Raw genomic sequence first — 24,991 nt, 5'->3', positions numbered from 1 at the left:
TATTCAGGTTGTGTGCATTACACTTAAATATAATGAACACAACACAACCAAATCCCACCGTCCCCAAAAGAAAGGCAAAAGAGCGCTCCACATTCTCAAGGTTAGTGTCAGGTCTGTGCTGTATTAAATCCACAGAGCCTGTTCTACAGTTCCAGGTTTCTCCTCAGAGACAGCAGCATCCCCATTCTGTCTCTACCCACTTACTCTAATTAAGCAATTATTTTGAGCTAACACTATTAAAATTGAATAAAGAACACAAAAGATGAAAGCGTACTGTATATTAGCTGTGTACAGCTAATATACCCCACTCCGCCACAACAGAATAATTAGCCGTTCTCCCTCAGGGCAGAGGAAAACCTGTTTTTAATTGGAATCCAGCCGGGACTTTACCAGTATTAAAATACATGAGGCTTCAGCAACAATAAAATACACAGAATTTGATATGTTTGCTGAACTTGTTTATCTTGAATCTGCCGGGTCGAAGTATTAAGAAACATGGGTGGTTGCTAAACTCAGTCACAATTACACACATATTTTGGCCACATTTTGTACTTATTCTGGCTTTTTTATAATGGATACAAGTGTGACTAAGGGGATCCTATCAAATTCAGGGCAGATGCTTTTCCTGCCAATTTGCAACAAAGACCTTTTGGTTTTCTTATATGGGCAATTAGCCGCTGTTCTGACCGTCTTTTTCTGCGGCTATTAAAAGCAAATTTGGCTGGTCTGGGCTGGACGGGTGGGGTTTTAAAGTGTGTGTTTTGGTCAGGAGGCCTTACGTAGCCGCACCACCCTCCCTCCCCTGGTTTAACCTACGAGATTCCCCAGCCTATGGCCGTTTTCCCGCGGGACTCGCCCCCGACCCAGCGGAGGGAGGCTGATGCTGAGGCTGTGGGTAGCTGCGGCCCGGTCGCCTTTGTTTTCCTCCAGCCCTGTCATTTCCCTCCCTCTCTCTGCCTCAGTCAAGTTCAAGGATATCCTCAATTGGCAGACTGCAGGTCATTTCCTAGAACCTTTGAGCGCTGTGATACTAGTTCACCCGCAAACCTCCACTCCGCCACCGGCCTATAAACATTTGGTAAAGGGATTAAGTCACAAGCGCACCTTATGAAAATAAATCCCGAGCATTTTTACATTTGGTTATAGAAGGGGGTTCTGCCGTGTTGCAAATTTCCTCTCCGCCTAAATGGAGAAAAGGTGATTCTTTTACGCATCCTGCTGACGGCGAGCAAAAATAGATCCCAAACGTTTTCTGTCAGCCGTACTGTTGATAGATCAACGTCATGTGTCTTACTTGAGTGGAAACGGAGGACAGACAATTGGCTAGCTGTGACTCACAACCAGAATCAGTCCGCTTGGAAATGAAAAACAACCGGGGGGAAAATTAAATAAATAAAAACAGAAAATATTTCCCACCCCAAGCAAAAAGATTAAATTAAACTAGTTTATTCTAGATGTGTCTGGAATGAACACAAAGCTAGAAGATGGGAAGAACATGCAAGGATGAAAATATTAGCTTTTTCAAAAGGCATATTCATTTCTCAAAAACCTTTTTTTTTTATGAATATAGTTTTGAATCAATAAAGGCAGAGTTTATTGATTTTAAAGCAATCCTTCAGCACATCACATAAAACTGAACTACTATGATTTCAGATGATTAATTTCGGATGTCAATGCAATATTACTTGCACAATAATTCCTTATTAATTTACCAGGAAACCAATGTCTGGCTTCAGTTGGTAAATAATATTTGCAATTTATGCCAATATCTGCATAAAATCAAATATACACGTTTGATCTCCGAATTTCCCTAATGGTTGAATGGATTTTAATTACAAACCACAAATTAACTTTCCCTTAAAATCTTTGTCCACACTTGGAGGAATGATAAAGTGAAAACTTGTGTTTATTCTCCTATTAAACAGCAGTTTTCTTCATATATTTATATATATATATATATATATATATATATATATATATATATATATATATATATATATATATATATATATATATATATATATATATATATATATATATATAATCTTTATCTCTGAAGCACAGAGCAACAGAATTATGTAAAACTATGGATTATGTTAAAGGTTGATAGGGATACTGCAGGAAGGCGGGGGAGGGGGGTGTCTATAGGGGATGTATGTGGTTTGCTGTCTGTTTGTCTCTATATGTACATGTCCATCTATCATGCCATCTGCGGGTCTATCAGTTCCTTCTCGGATGTGTAGGGGGAAATAAATTTTGCCCCCCTGCTTTAAAAATGCACATACATTTCCATACATTGGGGGTGAGTTAAAGGGGCTTAAACCTATTTCCCAACAAACCCAAAACACCAACAGAGGGAAGATAAATGCGTCTGTCCCTTTTTCCAGCCGCTGCTGAAAATCCCCCCATCGCAATATTTATCTTAATAAGGGGGCGCAGTGACAGGGACCGCTATTGCACGCGGCCTCACCTGCACATTTTTTAATCCCACTCTGCGTTATCATTCAGGGTGGGAAACCCAAATGAAGCGGAGTCGTCACCCTTTTAGGACACAGAGTCTGCGTCTAACATCTATTCACGATTAGCTCAGCTGTCACAACATGTTACCTCATTTACAGACATTTTACCTGTACACACACACTCTCCCTTCTCTTTCTATATGCCTGCCTTTGTGTATTTGTTGTTTTGTCCAAACAAACCAAAAAAGTATTGTGACATCTTTTCACCTGGAAAATTCAGATAAAAGGCGACTAGTTCGAATAAATGATGCGACTCACTTTACGGATTCAGAAAGCGCTTATAAAAGACTACGGATTAAAGAAAGTTTTACTCACCACTTTAAAAAGTTCCATTTTGTTCTCCTCAGACTCCTTTCTATCAGTAATGTTTATTGTATTATTTCATTTTTTAGAGGTGAAACACTGCGTTGGCTGTCACAGAGCAGGCTGGTGTATAACCCACTCTGTCTGTCCCTTTCACATTTCAAATGCGGGGACGGGAGAGGAGAGATATGCACATACAAAAAACAGGGTTTATATCTTTCACCAGCATCTCTTCTACAGGCCAAAGCAGAGAGAGAGAGTGTGAGAGAGAGAGCGAGAGAAATCAGAGGGGGAGAGAGCATGACAGAGTAGGTTACCATTCTGTCACCTCGACCTCTAAACACGGAGTGTATCAAGCTCCACTGCCTTACTTTCACACATACACACACGCAAACACACTCACAGACAGCGACTACTGCATCTACATAACCACTGAAGCATTTCACATATTAAACTTCAGTTTCACATTCAAGTCTATTCCTATTCAAAGTTTTGTTAGGTTCACTTTTTCGTCACATTTGTGTAATTCTAAAAAGTATTGTCCGTTACACAGCAAATATAAGGGTGACGAGTTTATTCGGGTTTTATGGAGATGACAGAATGAGGAATGTATAAAAAAATTCACACAGAGACTGTAGCGTTCCTAGAGTCTAAATAAATGTCATCCTCAGATGAAGAAATTATGTAAAATAAAAAAAAATACTACAACAATTTTCAAATATTCAATTTATTATTAATAATATTATTTTTATAATAATTATAATTTAGTTTTGAATTATTCCACAAGCTATCATAATAATTTTGAAATATAAGTAACCAATTATTTATCAATGTAAAGAATTAAAAGAATAATTAAACAAGAATCAATGGTGAATGGTCATCAATGCATGGTAACACGTTATGATAACATTATTTAAAGCATTAACAATGAGTAATATATTTTAAACAGCATTTATTTATCTTTGTTAATGTTAGATAATAAAATTACAACTGTTCATATTAGTTTAACAAAAATGACAAGATTTATAAATGCTGTAGAAGTATTGTTCATTGTTAGTTAATGTAAAGTGTTAATGTAAAAACACACTAATATTATAAATGTAATAATACAATAATAATGTTTATGATAATTAATATAATATTTAGGTCCCGGTTTCAGGAAACAACTGGGCAAAATGGCCCAAAAATCAACATGATATAAACTTGTCAACACGTTTATTTGTTTTTTCAGCATGATAAAGAAACTCTGTGTGAAAGCACCATCTAGATAATATAAAACCAATATATGAGTTAACATACCACACACATATGCAACACAGTCACCACTTGTTATGAACATAACACTCCATCGAAAATAAAAGATGGCACTATCTTTTGAACCGGTGCTGAAACTCAATCGGCCCTTGTAAGGCGATCGTGGCCCAGTTGTCCTAGAATTGAGAGTGAGAGATAAAAAACAACCAGCCTCCTGAGGGTGTCCACATGCAAACTCATCCTTTCTTTTCTCACCATCATCTGCTGCTTTTTCTCTCACGATCCCTCTCTCTCTCTCTGATTTCCCACAAGCCAGAGGCCGACGGATTGCCAATCAGCAGCACCATGTGTTGATAAATTAGCACAAGTGTTTCTCTGATACACTGTACCTCATCCCGACACGTCGGATAGTAATCTGTACAACGCAGACAGTTGACTGTCTCTCAGGCCAAACCGAACACAAACACACATACTATTAGAGTTGAGAGAACATCGGCAGATCCAGAAAAATTCTCAAGATTTCATTCCACTGAGAAGCTAAGAGCAAAAATAGAAATTGCTTTTCCCTTTCTTTTTGTTTGGGGGAGCACTTTTACGGTGGTGTTTGTGCGTGTGTGGATGGTACAGGGTCCTTTCATTACAAGTGGAGGCAGATCTTATTACCTGAAGTAGTATACAGACATATGTTTCTCATGAAGGGCCTTAGCGAGTCAAATGAATTCTCTGAAGTTACATGGCGACTGCTACTCTTCTCTTTGAAATTGGGCACACCGTGCTCCATAATCAATAAGTCAAGCTATCACACACATACACACACACACATATAACAGACCCCGTGGCATTTTAGATGAAAAACTTCAATTTACTTTATAATAAATTCAGATTCACTTTGTAAATTGGAGACAAACCGAAAAGCATTAAACTATGTAAAATCGAAAAGTTTCCACACTGGACTTGTGTGCGAAAGAAGAAAGGAAGTACACGAGGTCCCCAATATTTACATGTTCAGTGCTTTAGTGGAGGCGGCAGACGGATATGCTCGATGAATCTTTGCTTCGGTCTGAAAATAATTACTTACATCATGGTTGGGTGCCAAACTGTGCCACATCCCTTCTGATGTTTCAAAGCAATGGGTGTAACTTTAAAAGCAAACTAGTTTTTAAGCCAAACTAAAAGTGAGGCGTGCTGGGTCTGTACAAGAAAAAAATAATTTGTTAGTAGTAGTGCTGTCAAACGATTAATCGAGATGAATCGCATCCAAAATTAAAGTTTGTGTTTACATAATATGTGTGTGTGTGTGTGTGTACTGTGTATATACATGTATATAATACAAAAAAATGCATGTATATACATTTATTTTATCTATAAATATAACACATTTTCTTAAATATATGCATGCACATATGTTTGTTTATAATTATACACAGTACACACACACACACACACACACACACAAATTATGTAAAGACAAACTTTTATTTTGGCATTTATAATCGGCATTAATCAATTTGACATCACTAGTTATTATTAATAATAATAATAATAATGATAATTAAAATATTACTTCTACAAACAAATTTTCTAATTACATTAATTGTTATTGATATTATTCAATTTTATATAATTTTACAAGCAGTTATATAAAATAATTAGTGCTGTTAAAAGATTAATTGCGATTAATCGCATCCAAAATAAAAGTGTGTTTATATAATATATGTGTGTGTACTGCATGTGTATAATTATTATGTATATTTAAATACACACACTTGCACTTATACATTTAAGAAAAATGATGTATACACAAAAAAAAAATCTTATATTTCTTTTCAAATATTTTTTTTTATATTCTGAAAACACATACTTTTATTTTGGATGTAATTAATCGCAATGACTCATGATTAATCCTTTGACAGCCCTAAAAGTAATATATTAACAATATAATAAACAACTTATAAACAAAGAATTAAAAAAAAAAGTTTATAATATTCTGTTTATTATTAATATTATTATTTATTCAATTCTGAATAATTTCACAAGCCATTATATAAGATAATATATATAATATCAGTACAAATTATTTATTATAAAGAATTAAAAGGAGGATCAAATAAGAATCAATAAAAAAAAAATCTGAATAAAAATACTATTAACATAGTAATAATACTGAGGTTTAGCTATGTCACAACAAATGTGTGAAATCCTGGTCTTTGTGGGGACATTTTTGGTCCCTGTGAGGAAAACAGTTTTTTTTTTTAAAATGTACAAAAGTTCTCTGTGATGGGTAGGTTTAGGCAAAGGTTTAGGGTATTTAATATATAGTTTGTACAGCATAAAATCATTATGTACATGGAATGTGTGATAAAACATGAAACATGACACCTAGTCTAAAATGGCCAGTCCACTGAGCTAAGGCCAGGGTCAGTGTTGATTATAATCACAGAAGCAATAGGAGCAGCACCAGCAGCACAAAGATAATGTGCTGTTAAAATACTTGGATAACTGTGACACTTCCAGGACAGAGGTGTGTGTTTGTGTGTGTGTGTGTGTGTGTGTGTGTGTGTGTGTGTGTGTGTGTGTGTGTGTGTGTGTGTGTGTGTGTGTGTGTGTGTGTGTGTGTGTGTGTGTGTGTGTGTGTGTGTGTGTTGAGCTATTTATGGTGGTTGTTGAAACTCGTGCTGAACATGGCAGTGCGGATACCATCCGATACAAACTCCTGGCAGCAGAGACTTTGATTCGCAAATCGTCTCTTTTTTGCATGACATTTATATGCTCTCCATGAAAACTGACACATGTTGCCAAGACAACTGTGATGGCTCAGCACCATGACAACAAAGCAAAACTCTGACAGTGCCAAAGAAGAGTGGGAAAACCCTAGAAAAAAATGCCAGAAATTTCAGCGGAACGTCGAACGTGTGCCAGCGAAAGACTAGAAGTGAAAAAGCATGGTAGGATATATAAGGCTGACGATTCATTAATTCTCAACCTGTTAGCTACATTTAAAGGAAGAACCTTCCGGGTGCAATAATCTATAAGATCAAGCTAAGTGCTGCATCTGTGAGGGAACCCGATCTCCCGGATCAAATAGCAGCAATTAAGATGTCAAAATGGTGGGCTAATTGTGTTCAGACTCATTAACAGATCTGAAACGCAGGGTAACAGGATACAAAAGAGGAGAAAATAGTTCAAGTTAAGCCTTAAGTGTTGCCACAAAGTCAAATCTCTCATCACACAAGATTGTAATTAACTGCGGAAAAAAGAAAGCGTGGTTAAGGAGGACCACCGCCTAAACAATTTGCTCTTGATAAAATGTGCAATTGATTTTGCATAGTCTCAGAACTGTGTATCTGAATTCAATCCCGTCTAGTCATTTACGAAAAACAAATCTCTCACCTTCTATATTCATACATCCCAGAAACAAGAGAAGACCGTTTATCCTGACGCATTTCCTCATAAATTTCCCAAAAGTCCATTTAGGAAGTCTCTAACAATACAAAAGCACATGCTCTGGCTAGAAGGCAATGTCATTTTTTGTCACCTTGTAAATCCTGACAATTTTCAGAGCTTTTTTTTTTGCCATAGGAGGTGGAGAAAGCACAGATGTGTCTAAAGGAGCGACCAGAGGAGAAGTGTGAGCTGTCTGCCGGTGCCACTAATGCTACACAAAACTGTCTGCTTTTTAGTTCAGGGTTCCCGTTTCAACTTGAAAGCAGTGCAGATTGCGCCTTAAAGTTAATGCCGCCATCGGAATGCTAATGGCGCTGAATTTCTGAGTATCAGTATCATTTCCTCGGCTGAACTGGTGCACGGTCCTGTTGATTTAGTTGAGATTTTCAAGGGCATGCCAGATTTTGAGCTCCAGCGGAACAGGACTGTGCATCAGTGCTTCTTTAATTCACATAAAACAAAGATTTACTTCCACCGCTTCAGGACATGTTGCTGATGAATACATTAAACACTTCTGAGAAAAATCTAAGGAACCAGCTTGTAATGAAAAAACTTACCAATGTGAAATTGGCACCTGTAAGGTGAAGAGGTTTTATCGGCTACATAAAGTTCAGATCAAATGAGCTTGATGTAGACGGTCCATTAAACATGTTCAACCTATATGATATATTTCTTTCTCTCCGTCTCACTTTCTCCTACTGTTTTTTCCCCAGCCTTCCTGCCAAAGCAGTTTTTAAAGGGGTAGCTTGATTGTCAATATTAATGTAATGTTTTGGTCAGTTCCACACAAAAAGTTAACAACACAAAGAAATGTTATGACTTTTCATGAATATAGCACATGAGATGTTATTTTTATGTTTTATGGTAATTGTGAAGCTTTTTACTTATATTATATGGAAAATGTTATTGTTAACTAAAATAAATCATTTTAAGTAAAATTGCTTAAATAAATAAATAGTAGATGAAAAACTTTAGTAAAAGCACTAAAATGACACAAACTAAAACTGAAATAACTTGGACATACCTTAGACAAACTTGAAACAACTAATGAAAAAAATGACAAACACATGTAACATTACTAAAACTTAAACCAAAATGAAAACTAAACTAAATATTTATAATTGTATATAAATTCTGCTAAAATAACACTATGGAAACAACAGCCTTTTGAGTTAAACGCAAAAAAAAGTTAACCAAACAACAAAATAAAAAAAAGTCCTACAGGTTTGGAATGACGTGATGGAAATTAAAAGATGATAGAAGTGTGTGTGTGTGTGTGTGGGGGGGGGGTGTTTTTGTGACATATGAGGACACAAATGTGTATAATGACATGGGTATGACGTATGTATTAAAAGGAGAAGGTGATATATGAGGACATTGGCCATGTCCTCACTTTTCAAAATGCTTATAAATCATACAGGATGAGTTTTTTTAGAAAGTAAAAATGCAGAATGCTTCCTGTGATGGGTAGGTTTAGGGGCAGGGGCAATGTAAGGGGATAGAAAATATGGTGTGTACAGTATAAAAACCATTACGCCTATGGAATGTCCCCATATGTCACAAAAACAAACGTGTGTGTGTGTGTGTGTACTATCCTTTTAAGGGTTCTGAGCTCCTAGACTAGGAAGTTCACGAGTCACGTGTAAAAGAAAAGCTGCACCGAATTCTGAAAACATAATCAAATGCACACGCATGCACACATAAACACCCAATGCGGTAAACGTACTGCTGAATTAAAACAATTATGCCTCCGGGTCCTTGTAGCCTGACCCCTGATCAGACGAATCCCCTGCAATCGCTAGCAGATGTTGAAGTAGCCACACAGATACACCCGGCTCCTAATTAAGCTCATTTAGCTCGTTTCATTTCCATGCAGGACTCACGGACACTGATGCGCGGCAAGGGTTTGGGGAAACCGATGTTAAGCCCGTCATTAAGAGTGTTTAAGACAGACTAAGTAAGGTGGAACAGCAATGACTAGTGTGACAGCTGACATGAGGAATAATAATAACGTCCAGGTGCTTGAGAAGGTTACAATGATCAAAGTGTGCGTGTGACACGAGGAAGGGAATAAGTTGGAACATATCTAATATGTGAGTTCAGCTCAGACCAGGGCAATCAGCAATTACAGGGAAGGTTTTAGTGATGGCAAATTGCATTACCATTTAAGAGCAGAGCGAGGAAAACATATCCAGCCAGAAGAGTTTCCAACGAGACTCAGATTAGGTTTCAGTTATTGATTTTTGTTTTAAACTGATACATTAGTGAACCTAATGCTTTAATAATTTCAAATAAACTGTCCTTCCCCAAAGTCTTAATGAGCACCACTGACTAAACGGCAAAGTTATGAGTAACGTACATGCGTGTGTTTCGAAAGAATGAAAGATGACTGTTTTATTTAGTTTCTATCTTAAAAATGTAATTAAAAATGTTATGTTTTTACGAATAAATTGTCTAGATCTTTTAAACCAAATATACCCTGCAAAATCTTTTTGTCATACAATAATTGAAGGAAACAATATAAAACAACTGGATAATTGCACTTTTCCACTTCTTTTGAACTGCATCGTAACACACAGAAAAAAACATTAACACATTAAACTTCTGTCGTGTAATGCAAATAAAACGAAACTATTTTATGTTTATGAATTCATTTTCTATATCAAATATATCCAGGGAAGAAGACAAAAAAAAATCACAACAAAGGGATTTTATCATTGTGTTTTTCCATTTTCTTTTGAACTGTATTGTTCGTTTCATCTTTGCTTAAGTGGTACAAAATGGTAGATTTGTATAACAGACAGCGAGAAAATGAAATGAGTTAAAAGAAAGAGGAAAAAACATTGACCGTGAGCATTTCGAATGAGACAAAGTATGGACTCCTCTCTCTTTCTCTCTGTCTGTCTCTCACCACAAACCGCAGGCTGTTCAAGGCAACTTAGAAATCTCTTACATCTGGAAGAGTCATAATTCATGGGATTTCTCTTGACAGCCATGACAGGCATAGGGGCAGCCAGAAACAACTGTCTCCTATGTTGTGCTATTTGCACAGAGGCAGGAGAGGAGGAGCAGGCACAGGACCACATCCTTCTCCAGCAGATGCGAGCAGCGGAAGCCCTTTAATTCTTTGCCAGTTACTCCATGAATAGGCCTTAAATATTATATAGACAGTAGCTATTGCTTCCAAACAGAAATTCCGGACTGTCTGCTAAGCTGGAAAGCACATGAGGGTCCATTGTTCTAGCGCAGAGGTCACACCGCGCTCTCTGCCCGGTTATTCATCTCTAGGATTTCTCACATGTTGGACGGAGATTAATGATTGGAGCTGCACCCCACTGTGCATGAATACGATATCATCCTTTGGCCAGGGATTGGCTTTTTTTCTCATTTTGGGGGGTGAAATTTATACCGAGACCAGGCTGTGTTCGTTTTGAGATGGCCAGGCAGGGAATGTTAGGAGAACTGCTGAAATCACAACAGTTGGTGGTGAAGTCCAGACCAGCTCCAAACAAGGTGCTACTAACTTTGAAATCATTTATAAACCCTCATGTCATTTTAATGGCATTTTCTTTCTTTCACTGAACACAAAAGCAGCTGTTTTCTTTTCCATACAATGAAAGCGGACTTTGAGCTTTAAAAGACCCATAAAAGTAATCCATACAACTTTCGTATTTTCAGCAAATAACGACTTAAAAATTATTCATATATAGGGTTGGAAATCATAAAACAATTCCAGAATACTTAAGGTCAGGAATCGGATACTTGATATGAAATGAAAGTTTTGATTCTTTTGTGTGCATTTTAATATGACTTTAAACCATTCAAGTGCAAGAAGACTCACGCTGTTTTCACATACAAAACAATGTGCGGACAGAAATACCCTCCCATATTGAATAACTAGTTCTCTTCAACACTTGAACTGACAAATACACACAAAAATGTCAGAATATCCTCATAAACACAGTCGGTTACTTCTTAAGTGAAGGTAACAGGAGAGAAAGAAACCGTGTGTAAGGTCAGAGAGGACGCGTTTTTCAGGTTTGAAAACGTGAGGACCGCACTGCCTTTGTTTGGTTGACCTTTATTAATTTAGAAAAGAGCAGTGCTGTGTTTTTTTATGTTGCTAGGCAACCTCCGAATCAGCTGTCCTCTCAGTCTAACAACGATAACCTTCACCATAACGGAAGGCACATCTCTCCAATCATTTGATTGGACAATGGGGGGAAAAACGTGAATGTTGAGGTTTTTTTTAGTAAAATTTTATCAAATTTACAAAATCAAAGGCACCCGGGGCGTATAAACAGATTCAAAATGCGCAAAATGCTTACTGCCAATTAGAAAACAATTTAAAAATGGCGCCTCTCACTGTAAAAAAAACGCGTTCTGTCTGATCGGGGCCTAACAGTATATTGGATCTGCTCTTAAAATGACAGCAGCCTAATATTCCTGCTGCCGTCTCTATAATAACGTTAACCACACAACAAAAGACAAAGCTGTTGTTAACTGAATAGTTTTTGTAACTATATTTGTTATTTTACATTTGATTAGTTTCTGTACCTGTATACTTGAAAATCTTAAAGGGGTGATGAATTGAGAAAAAAAAAAAACTACTTTCCCTTTTGATAAAAGGTCATAGTAATATAAGTTTCAGAGCTGAAAACTTCCTTGTTAGTCAAAGAAAAGCTTTTATAGACACCAGGCCCAGCAAACAATCGATCTCAGAATATGCCACACCTTGATGTCATTGTGCGGTGAAACACTGCCTCAACATACGATGAACAATGCCTGATTCTGTAGCCCCGCCCACCGACTCATTTCTGACATGACATAGGCCTACATAGAGCTAAACCGGATCGAACTTCTAAGCAATAAATATGCCGCATAAGCTTCCTTCGGATTCCAATATTTTATATTAACTTTATTTTGAATGAATATCTAGCTCACATTGGGAAGACATTGCGCATTTGTTCCTTCATTTCACCACAGATTCGTTTGTAAACAAAAGTCTGGATTTAAAGACAGGATGAGATTACATGAATGAAGCAAGCAACACGCTAATGCTAAATTACATATCGTTTGACATATATTGATTATGTGTACATGTCGAACTGAACATAGCCTGCCTTAGCATGCTGTAAAAGGCTGAAGAATTCTTTATTTGAGGTGCTGTTGGTTCATTGTGATTCGGTGTGACCCTGTGGGCGAAACATTCCGGTTGCCGTTTCCCCACACAATCTCAAAACAATCCCTCATGTGCACTGACAGGAGCTGAAGCTCATTAAATATGCAAATCTTATCCAATCCTAGCCGTGGGCGTTTACTTCCAAGTCTTCAGTGCGGCACGCCCATACAAGCCGAGCATATGATTCACATATTCTATATCCCCCCCTAAAAAATTAAGAAAAAATAAAAGTCCATTTTGAACTGTTTAAAGGAACAAAATAACGTAGTAAGGTTTACAGACTAAAATTTAAATCCATTTTTGCTGAAAACATTTAAGTTTAAAATATGGAATGACATAATTGCAGGCAGCAGCTCTGACATTTTCCTTAAAATCTCCTTTTGTGTTTCACAGAAGAAAGTTTTTTTTTGTTTTTGTTTTTTACCTTTACAAACTATATTCATGAGAATGGGCAATCACAAGGGAGGATCCCTCATGGGGAAGTCCTGGCTTAGAGTTTCCATGTTGGCCTGGCTGGTTGATGTGCAGCATATACTCCCTGGTGGATGATCTTTTGGTAGTGGAGATAGTCTTTCCAAAAAAACTACCTCATTCTCTCTCCCTTTCTCTAGTCTCCCTCTTTCTCTCCTTCCAGACAGCACCTGACCCACAGGCCACAGGGGCTTAACAAAAATCCAGAGCTGCACTGGGACGAAAAAGCAGAATCATGCCACTAAAGACAGCGAGAGAGCATCTGCGAGCACCCGTAAGAACAACCCAATCTCACTGCAATTTGTACATATTTTAAAAGGTGGCTGATTTGTTCGAATTTTTAGGATCTCTTATGAATTTGTACGACTGAGCAAAAATCATTGTACATTGAACAAGTTGGTCAATTTGTTTGATTTTGTACAAATGACCTACCCCTATCCCGCCCCTAAGACCTACCCATCACTGCAGTGTACACTTTGGTAAGAAAGACAATGCGTATTTATGTATTATAGGACAAGGAAAAACCCATAAGGGAGAATTTAGTGGTACTAGCATACAATTTTTTGTCACATAACCACATATTAAAAAAGGGTCCATCATGTGCAGCTGCTTTAGACTGAGAGGATAGCTTTATGTTATACCAAATTGATCCAGGCACAAAAGAACACTAACACCATCATTGTAAAAAAATAAAACAAAAAAAGTATCAACTTTTGATACTTTTTTTAGACAAAATCTCCTTTAGATAACATTGGGTGCGTTTACATGCACGTTCTTAAGCCGATTATGCCCAATAAGCCGACAATGAACATGGTCATGTAAACGCGGTAACCCGTTTTCTTTTACTGGAGTAATGTCATAAATGGCGTAAGCATAAACCGGTCGGAATAGGTAGTTTTTTGCCTCTTACCTCGATTTCGCGCTGCTTGTAAACACATTAACCTGTTTTCTGTCGGCTTATTGAAGTGCGCATGCGTGATAGGTGACAAAAACACAAATTTAGAGCAGATTTAAATGCATCCAGACAGAGCGAGTTGGCGTTTTGCATGAAATAAGAACATATATCACAAACGCAGACTCGTTTAAGACCCAGAAAATTGTAAAGATGTGTTCTTCTCATCACATGTAGCAGAAGTAGAAGAAGTTCAGTCAAAACGCTAATATGAGCCGTAAATCTCCCTCTGACACGGTGCAGCTTTATTTAACATCACAACTGACGTAACATTTGAAAAACTCAGATATACGGACATTATTATTTTTGACGGCACTACAAGGAAATAACCCCGTTTATAAATAGTCATGTAAACGCGGTTTACTTGCGTTGTCCGTTTACTGGTTTGCATGTAAACTGGGAAAACTGGTTATTTCAATAAGCTGATTTTTTGGAGTTATCAGCTTACTACTGGTGTGCATGTAAACGCACCCATTGTGTTAAATACACATCATTCTTCTTTTTTTGTATTAACTCAAAATGTTTAACTTCGATGAACTCAATATTTTAAGGCCACCAGGTAACTTAGCCAACAGTATTTTTTTAGTTAGGACTGAATTTATTTGATCAAAACAACAGTAATTTGTGAAATAGTTTATATTATTGAAATTATAACGCAATCCTGATAATAAAGATGAATGTTCAGCCGTCATTTACCTAGTCTTCAGTCACATGATCCTTCAGAAATCATTCTAATATGCTGATTTACTGCCAAAAAAAACTATTATTATAACTATAACAAATAGTTATGCAGTGCAATATTTTGTGTGAATATTTTGTGGCTTCTTTGATTATTAGTAAGTTCAGCGTTTGAAGTTAAACCATAAAAAATAAATCCATAAAATGTACTGGCAGCTTATTGCCCGGGCATTATCCAGTAATTTTAAGGACATTTCTGTTAACCCTAACAGAACGCAATGAAGTGCCAAATTCAAAATACAAGTGTAACACCGCTAAAAAAATAACTACAAAAAAATCTGTTAAATTATTTCAGTAAATTGTGCCCTATTTTCAAGGATTTTTAGAGTGTAGAATTGTTTTGTAACAATAATAAAGTCTTTACTTTCACTTTTGATCAATTTCATGCATAAATTAAAATAAATCAATATGGCAGTTGTGGGATGTTTTTGGTGGTAAAAACAAGTATTGTTGGTGGTAAGCTTTCCCCGTAAATGTACAAAATACAATTAGGAATACTGTAACAATTATTTATTATTTTGCATATATGTCAGTGTGTAATAAAGAAAGAAAATGCTATAGATCAAGCTGAAAAGAGTGGTAAAGAATATTTAGTAGAAAGGAGTGACTCAAATGCGCGCTCTGTTCACTGTAACATTTTTTCAGACCAATTAGACTATAACAATATTGTGAACACACATCTTGATCTGGATATCTTATCTTAGCTATGGTTAAACAAGATGACCACAGGGAGAACAAGCAGGTGGTGACGCAAATGTAAATGTGTCATACATACACGTTCGATAAACAGACCAACAGCAAAGATAAAGGAACAAAATGGATTGTGAAAAGCACTATACAAATACAAATGACTTGACTTAAAGAAAAAAAGGCCGCAAAATAAAAAAAATGTGCCTGTTCCTCATTTTCTATGAAATAAACAGTGCAAATGCAAAGCGCATTGCTATGGTTGTTTGTTTACTTTTCAGTTTTTCTCTGTATGGCTTTGATCATACACTTTCGGGAAGAAATTCCAGGCTTTTTCCATCCACCTGTTGACAAATGACAGATTTTGTCTTGCCAGGCTATAAAAAGGTCACAAAGTCTTGTAAAAATAGTCAATACGGGTCATTTAGTAATGTCACAGCCATGATCTAGCGGTTAGCGATAGTTCTATTCATGTTGAGCCATGATGCTCACATAGAAGACACAGTTTTCACAGATTCTGACCCTTATCCTATTCCCATTTCTTCTCTCTCTTCACAGTCATTTCCTGTCTCATCTTCACAATCTCCATCTAATAAAAAAGTGACAAATGTCCAAGTTGTGCATATCTTTTGTGACAATTATTGATGGCAGCCTGCTGACTGTGCATACTGTAGATTGCACCAATTTCAGTTTGCTTATGATTAAATGTTGATGTGCTGTTGGAAAACACTTTGGTATTCATAATGTAGGTTGTAGAATGTTGTAAAAACTATTTTTACTCCTAAATTGCTAGTATACAGATTTCACCAAAAATTATAATTTGAAACAGAAAAACTGAAAAAGTGTTTTCATGTAAAACATACTCCGATAATCTTTACAGTGTTAGCTAAGTCAAGCTGCAACATAAAGTAAGGTATAAGATAGAAGATTAATTTATTGTTGTAAGCTATAAGATGGTTATGTGTGTCTAAATCAGCGTTCATTTTGACAGCAAATTTTGTTTTAGTTTAAGTTATAGTCTTTTGACTATATTAATCCATTTAGTTTAAGTAATATTTTAGTCACCTGAATTGTTTTTAGTTTTAGTCGACTAAATATAAGATTTTAGTCGACTGAATCTACAGTAGATTTTGTTTACTAAAATCAAATGATTTAGTTAAATTGTAATGCATAAATTACATAAGCATTACATAACCAACTGTTACTTGAATACATGCCAAAACTGACATTTTGACATAATTGTGTTTTTGACAATTCAAAGAGCTCAATTTACTTTTTTGTTTGTTTTTTAAAACCATCTATATAGTTTTTATAATGTTGTATTTCTGTTTTAGTTAATATACTAGGTTAAGCTAAAGCTTCAAATATTTGAAGCTAAAAATAAAAATGGGAATTAAATGAAATTTAATTCCAGTTTATTGAGTAACCACATACACATAAATAATGGGTACACTGTAAAAAAAAAAAAAAAAAAAAAAAAAAATTTGGCATGTTTCACTGCGTCATCAGAAAAAAAACACACACAATTACCCAATATGCTTACAACATTTTTTAATAATATTTTAATAAAGGTTGTCAAATCTCAAAAAATGTTCATTGTATTAACTCAAATTTTTAATTTCAATGAACTCAAAATTTTAAGGCAACCAGGTAAGTATAAACAAGCTCGAAATACACTATGACTCTTATTTTGAAATGCAATGCACCTTAGTATTGCAGTTGGAGGCTTCTCTTTCAAGAACAGATGAGAGAGAGATAAAATGTGCATTGTTACTACCTTCTAAAACATATTACTATATAAACATTGTCATTATTCCTTAGCATTAGTTCATAGATAATCACCTGGCATAAACGTACGCTATTCATTGATTGACCCGCTATGAAGCGCAGTCACGTGAGCCTGTAGAAGCTCAACAGCACGTGTTTTCCCACTGTTAGATCTTCACGTTACAATACATATGTGTGCATCTACTACACACAGGACATCAGTTCTGACTGGATCTTTTCCCTAATCGTCCCTCCCTAACATTTTTGTCTCGTCTTTATTCTTTGAAGATTTGCATCATAGGTTAAGTAATTCAAAACTGTTTTTTATTTAGTTATCTTCTCGTTTTCGTCTGTGAAAAAAAGTTTGTTGACGAAAATTATTCGTCAACGAAATGAACACTGGTCTAAATATCCGAATATTTATCAGACCTGCACAATAATTTAAACAAAAACATTAATTTGTGTAATCTGCTAAGTGTTAGTACAAAGTTCTTATTTGGTTATTTTTAAAATAACTAATTCTGTAAAAGAAAACTAGTTGTTTCAACTTAAAAAAGTAAGTCTTTGTGCTGGCTTAACATTTTTAACAAGTTTTTAACAACATCTTAACAAGTTTAGTCAACTCAAATATCCAAGTTGTCACTTAGTACAAATTCACATTTCAAGTTGACTAAACTTAAAAATAAGGCAGCATGAAAACTTACTTTTTTAAATTGAAACAGCTATTTTTTAATGATGTAACATTCTAAAGATTCTCTTTTTTAAAACCATAACCTAACATTCCCAGAATGTTGCCAAAATCTAAAGCAAATGTTCTATTTCCATTAAAATTAACTTAATAAATAACTAAATAGGATGTCTGCTTTGGAAACTAAGTCTGAGAACGCCTCGGTTACGACTGTAACCTCGGTTCCCTGAAGGGGGAACGAGCGTTGCATCGAAAGACGCTTATGGGAACGCTTGCGTGATGAAGTCATGAAGCACATGTGAAATCAGTCCAATAGTGTGAGGGCACGTCAGAGGCGGTGACGTCACCAGGAAGTATAAAGCCTGCCCAAAACACAACCAAGCTAGCTTCGAAGTCTGAAGTAGTGCTTTGACAGGCATGTAGGAGATATGGCAGTACGATGCAACGCTCGTTCCCCCTTCAGGGAACCGAGGTTACAGTCGTAACCGAGGCGTTCCCTTTCAGGGGAACTCCCGTTGCATCGAAAGACGCTTATGGGAACGTCATACCAACGCCACCATAGCGAGACGTGCCTGTCCAGTGTGCAGAAAACAGCACTTAGAGAGACAAGACCCCAGACCCTGGAGTAGAGTCTAGGTCCAGAGAGTAAAACCTAACGAATGTGTGCGGTGAGGACCAGCCCGCCGCATCACAAACGTCTTGAAGGGCCACTCCTGAAATAAGAGCCTTAGAGGCCGCCATACTCCTCGTAGAGTGAGACCGGACGGCCAAGGGGGAAGGCCGTCCGACCGACTCATAAGCCAGTGAGATAGTCTCAACCACCCACTTGCTCATTCTTTGCTTAGATGCCGGTGCTCCCCTGTTTGGGGGCCCAAAGCACACAAACAGTTGGTCAGTCTTACGCCACAAGGCAGCTCTGTGGACGTAAGCATCTAAAGCCCTAACTGGGCAAAGCAAATTACTGTTCTCCTGGTCCGGATTGAGAAAAGGTGGAGGGCAGAAGGCCTGCAGTACAATAGATCTAGCTACATGAGTAGGGACCTTAGGAACATAACCTGGCCTAGGATGAAGGAAGGCCTTGACCATGCCAGGTGCAAATTCCAAGCACGAGGGTGCCACTGACAGAGCTTGAAGATCTCCTATCCTTTTAAGAGAAGAAATAGCGAGAAGGAATAACGCCTTTAACGTAACAAACTTGTCTTGAACCTCCTCCAAAGGCTCAAAGGGAGCCTGGGAGAGGCCCTGGAGGACCGTTCCCAGGTCCCAAGCCGGCACCCTAGTGCGAACTACAGGCCTCAGCCTAAGAGTACCACGAAGGAAACGAGACACCAGTGGATCTTTACCCACCGACATACCACCCAGAGGAGTGTGGTAAGCACCAATAGCCGCCACGTACACCTTTAAGGTGGAGGGGGAAAGACCTGCATCAAACCGTTCCTGCAGGAACTCCAACACTGTACCCAGAGGGCAGTGAACTGGATCCTGGTGACGGTTCCTACACCAGGAAGTGAACACCGTCCACTTCAGGGCATAGAGCTTCCTCGTGGAGGGAGCCCTAGAGTGCAGAATGGTCTCTACCACATTGGTAGAGAGACCCGAACTCATGAGCTGGGCCCCTTCAGCGGCCACGCCCACAGGTTCCATAATTCTGGACGGGGATGAAATATTGATCCCCCTGCTTGGGACAGGAGGTCCCTCCTGACTGGCAACTGAAGTGGATGCCCATCGAGGAGAGACACTATATTGGGGAACCAAACCCTGCCCGGCCAACGCGGGGCTACTAGAATAAGGCGCACCTGGTCCCTGCGAATTATCTCTAGAACTTCCGGGAGTAGAGCGACCGGGGGAAAAGCATACAGACGCAGCCTCGGCCACGCCTGTACCATGGCATCCACCCCCAGCGGAGCTGGATGCGTGAGGGAAAACCAGAGTGGACAGTGAGACGTCTCTCGAGACGCAAACAGATCCACTTGGGCCTGGCCAAACTCTCTCCAAATCTGCTCCACCACGTCGGGGTGGAGCCTCCATTCCCCGGGCCTCAACCCCTGTCTCGACAGTGTGTCCTCTCCTATATTCTGGACCCCAGGAATATAAGCCGCTCTGATAGAGAGAAACTTCCCCTGAGACCATAGGAGGATCTGGCGTGCCAGCTTGCATAGCGGACGTGAACGCAGACCCCCCTGGTGATTTATATAGGCTACCACTGCCGTGTTGTCCGTGCGGACTAGCACGTGCTGGCCCCTGAGGTCTGTGAGGAAATTCCTGAGGGCAAGAAAGACCGCCAACATCTCCAGGCGATTGATGTGCCATGAGAGATGACGGTCCCCCCACAGACCTTGAGTCGAGCGACCCTCCAGGACCGCTCCCCACCCCGTGAGAGAGGCATCTGTCGTTAGCATCCTGCGACGACCAGAAGCCCCTAACACCGGACCTAGGGCCAGAAACCAAGGTTTTTTCCACATAGACAGGGCCCGTAAGCAGCGCCGCGTGACCCTGATCATGCGAAAGGGGTTGCCCCTCGGGGAAAACCCCTTGGTTCTGAGCCACAACTGTAGGGGTCTCATGTACAGCAGTCCTAGAGGTATCACGTTGGATGCTGCTGCCATGAGACCCAACACTCTTTGAAATTGTTTTACAGTAAGTGACTGGCCTAGTTTTACTTTCTTTACTGCTGACAGTATGGATTCTATGCGTGCTGGTGACAGGCGTGCCTGCATCTGCACCGAGTCCCACACCACTCCCAGAAAGGTGGTCCTCTGAAGTGGAGAAAGCACACTCTTCTTGGGGTTCAGCCGCAAACCCAGCTCCTTCATATGAGCGAGAAAGACATCTCGATGCCGAACCGCTACCTGATGCGAATGCGCTAAAATCAACCAATCGTCGATGTAATTCATAATGCGAATCCCCTGGAGACGCAGAGGCGCCAGGGCTGCATCTACGCATTTCGTGAAAGTGCGGGGTGAAAGTGCTAGACCGAATGGAAGCACCCTGTATTGGTACGCTTTCCCCCCGAAAGCAAACCTCAGGTACTTCCTGTGATATTGAAGGATGGATATATGGAAATATGCGTCCTTTAGATCTATCGTGACAAACCAATCCTCGGATCTGATCTGTGGCACGATTTGTCTCAGGGTTAACATCTTGAATTTCAGTTGCATGACCGCCTCGTTCAGCACCCGAAGATCCAAAATGGGACGCAGACCCCCACCCTTCTTCGGAACTATGAAGTACCGGCTGTAAACGCCGGCTTCCCTGTCTGAGTGAGGTACATATTCTATGGCCCCTTTCTCTAACAGGGCTTCCACTTCTAGCTCCATTACCAGAACCTGCTCGGGGCCCACCACAGTAGGTAAGACCCCCGAAAACCTGGGCGGGCGAGACCCGAACTGTATCTGATACCCTTTCTCTATCGTATGCAGGACCCAACGAGAAATATTTGGCAGTAGCTTCCACGCCGCCAAAAAATTTTTTAGAGGTACCATCCTCTCGAGAATGGCTTCTGGTTTCTGTTGAGCTGCCAGGACGGCGCCCTGTAACGGCGAACCGGCAGGGAACACCTGAACTGGCTGCTCTAGGACCCTCCTTGGAGGGGGCGTGTTCCCCAGGACCACTACCTTTCGGGGTGGACCCTGGGACGCACGCTCGTCGGAGACTGCTGCGCCCTGTAACACCAGAGGTGGCAGGGTTGGCAGAACGGCCCCCGGAGGGCGCCGAAGGGAGACAGGCACCGTATAATGAGGTGTACTCTGCCTCCCTTCGGGGGAGAACGCCCCCATAATCCTGACCCCTCGGGCGTCAGGACTTCTTTTTAGCAGCCTTCTTGGACGCAATGACGGTCCGTAGATCCGTCTTACCCCTCGAAGGCTGCGGCAGACTGCGCTTCCCCTGTCCCCAATCTTTTTGAGGGGGAGCACGAGAAGCCACACTCTGCTTTTGTGTGGCACGGTATGAAGAGCCAGCTTTTGATGTTTGGGGCTGCTCTCTGTGCTCAGCAGCCCCAGTGAAATGTGAGCGGCGGGGGAGGAGTTTCTGGAACGCTACCGCTTGTTTGGATGCCTCCTGGAACCTGTCGACAACCGTGTTTACAGTGTTGCCAAACAGGCCCGAAGGAGACATGGGCGCGTCCATCAGAAAATTCTTATCTTTCTCCTTAATAGAGCTCAAATTCAGCCAGAGGTGTCTCTCAGTAGCCACCAAGGCTGCCATAGAGCGACCAATAGATTTGGCCGTCTCCTTGGCGGCCCTGAGAGACAAATCTGTGGCCCGACGTAGCTCACACACTACTTCGGGCCCAATACCCCCGCCCTCATCCACATCGCTCAGTAATTCAGCCTGGTAGGCTTGTAGCAGCGACATCGTGTGTAAACATGCCGCTGCCTGACCAGACGCTGAATAAGCTTTACCCACTAAGGCAGAGGTGGTGCGTACTGGCTTAGTGGGTAATGCCGGGGCCTTTAGGGAAGATGCCGACTCAGGGGATAAATAGCTTGCTAAATTATCTTCTATTTTAGGCATCTCCCCATAACCGTGCTCTTTATAATTCATTATAGTGGAATAGTGTGATGTTTGTGCACTATACACCCTATATGAAACCGGTTTTTCCCATGATCTTGACACCTCGGTGTGAAGATCAGGGAAAAATGGTAGACCCCGGCGTTGAGGCTGTGACCGGGTTGGCAAAAACCGTTCGTCCAACTTGCTTTTTGAACGAACGTCCTGCCTGTCTGCGGGCCAGTCAATGTTTAATCTCTCCACAGCCCGAGTCACAACCTCAACTAGCTCTTCAAATGCTTGTGATTGAGGAGGCGGATCCTCTACTTCTCTGACACTAACACTCTCCAGCTCCTCAGAACTGGAGAGCTGCATCAGAGGTGCCTCCCTCGGGGTGGAAGTAACCGCAGTGCGTGCTTCCAACCCCAGAGAAAAGGCACTGGATCTATCAGGTGAGGGAAGAGATAAGGCTGAGCCCGTCTCTATCCCCGCTGATAGATCCACTTGCGAACCCCAGGACTGTAATCGCCGCTGTGCCTCGGCAGCAGCGGGACCAGAGCCCCGGGGAACGCGAGCCCGAACGTCCTCGCGAAAGAACGCCAGGCGGGATCGGAGCGTCCGTAAAGGAAGCGCTTCGCAGTGCCCACAGCCAGCGCCCTCGAGCGCTGACCGTGCATGCTCCTCTCCCAAACAAGCAACGCAAAGACTATGTGTGTCCCCACCCGAAAGGAAGCGAGGGCAAGGGTGCACACACACTCTAAACTGCTGCTTTTCCGCCATAGTGTTGAATAAGAGTTACTTTACTAACTATCAAAACACTGTTTTTTTTCACTGATCACAAAGCGCTACTGAAGACAACAGAAGCTAGCGCGGTTGTGTTTTGGGCAGGCTTTATACTTCCTGGTGACGTCACCGCCTCTGACGTGCCCTCACACTATTGGACTGATTTCACATGTGCTTCATGACTTCATCACGCAAGCGTTCCCATAAGCGTCTTTCGATGCAACGGGAGTTCCCCTGAAAGGGAACTAACATTTCCACAATGTTTTGGGTAAGTAATAAAAAAAGAACAAGAAATAACAGCATTTACCTAATATTTTCTCCATAAACATAAACTGCCACAAGCACTGTGCGAGGACTCCCATTAATCAGTGAATAATTTTTGAAAAGATTATTTTAAAATGTCCACACTAAATCATTAGAAAGTTTGATTAACTCCCCAGATTGCGCAACTGTAAAAACTAGGGACATAATGTAATAATAATAAAAAAACATTGTATTACCTTACTTTTACAAAAAGTGACTTATTGGTGAAAAATATATACTGTATATATATATATTTTTTAAACAGCTGAGGTATTGTCACACTACTGGAAAACATAGTTAAGTTGGCAATGCTGCTACTTTTAGTTTGTTTCTCCTCCTCACACCCATTAGCAGCATTATTACAAATCATTCTTTTGTATTTGGAAAGAAAAAGAGAAGGGATGAATTACATAAGCGGAGTTTGCACCTTTCATTTCAGTGAGACAATGCTATGCTACAGTTAAGGAACTGCAGGCAAATTCATGAAGACACATCTATTTCGAGATCAAACACGAAACCAAATAATACGAATGACGGCAAATTGACAAACACGCTCCCCCTCGAACGTTACCTATTGACTTCTGTTTTAAAACACAAAAGCGAGCAAGCCGTAAAATACAAGCGCACTTTTAAGATATATGACAGATTCAAAAACGGGCGTGCTGTGTTTTGTAGAAAGATGACATTACATTTGCCGAAAAAAAGGAAAAACGAAAAACCTGAAGGATCTTTTCATGAGAGAAGAAAAAAAGAAAAGAAAAACAAAACGGAAAGCCTGTGATCACTGTTTTTGACGTCGCTGGAGGTGTTTTTTCTTGACATAAGAAAAAGGAAATGAATATGTATTCGACGTACACACACAGAGAGAAGGGCTCAGGGAAAATTGTGAAAACTAATGCTGTAATGTTGGTTTCAGTATAAATATCTGCTTTAATTTTGCATCAGATATCCAGGCGATGACGGGTTCAGGCTACGGAGTCTGCTGCTGATTTGTATGTTTAATGCGGCGCATATCTCTTCCTTAGATACACTGCCTGTGTCATGCTTAAAACAGCTGCAGGCGAGCAAGGCAAATGAAAGAGGAAAAAAGGTATTTCCTCTGCAGATATACACAGCTACTGTCACTCCCTCTCTCTCTCCTTCTCTGTCTGAGCCCGTTTTCTCCTGTGAGTTTAATGTGTTGGCTCACATCACACAAATGCACTGTGTATGCCATAACTCTGCCTGGGCCTCTCGATCTTGCGCCCCACGCCAGGAAATTAGCTGTGGCATTTCCAAGAAAAATTCCTTCTAATAAAACGACTGGAGTAAATAAATAAACAAATCAGTGAAATATTTATGCGGCACGCTACGTTTAAAAAACTGTGCCAGGCAGGCAACGTCGATCCACGGTTATTTGCCTTATCGGG

The 24,991-nt window shown here is 39.9% G+C and overlaps 1 long non-coding RNA gene across 1 annotated transcript in view; it reads left to right on the top strand.

Moving 5' to 3' along the window:
• Nucleotides 1-24,991, top strand: part of LOC137063632 (uncharacterized) — a 68,473-nt gene that overhangs the window by 15,637 nt on the left and 27,845 nt on the right. The window contains exon 2 of the long non-coding RNA XR_010901411.1: nt 13,337-13,447. This is a non-coding gene — a long non-coding RNA (uncharacterized lncRNA). The remainder of the gene's footprint in view (nt 1-13,336; nt 13,448-24,991) is intronic.

This window comes from Pseudorasbora parva, chromosome 24 (genome assembly GCF_024679245.1).
Source record: "Pseudorasbora parva isolate DD20220531a chromosome 24, ASM2467924v1, whole genome shotgun sequence".
Classification (NCBI taxonomy): Eukaryota; Metazoa; Chordata; class Actinopteri; order Cypriniformes; family Gobionidae; genus Pseudorasbora; species Pseudorasbora parva.
Note: the sequence above shows the minus strand (reverse complement) of the source record. Positions and strands in the feature narration are given on the sequence as shown.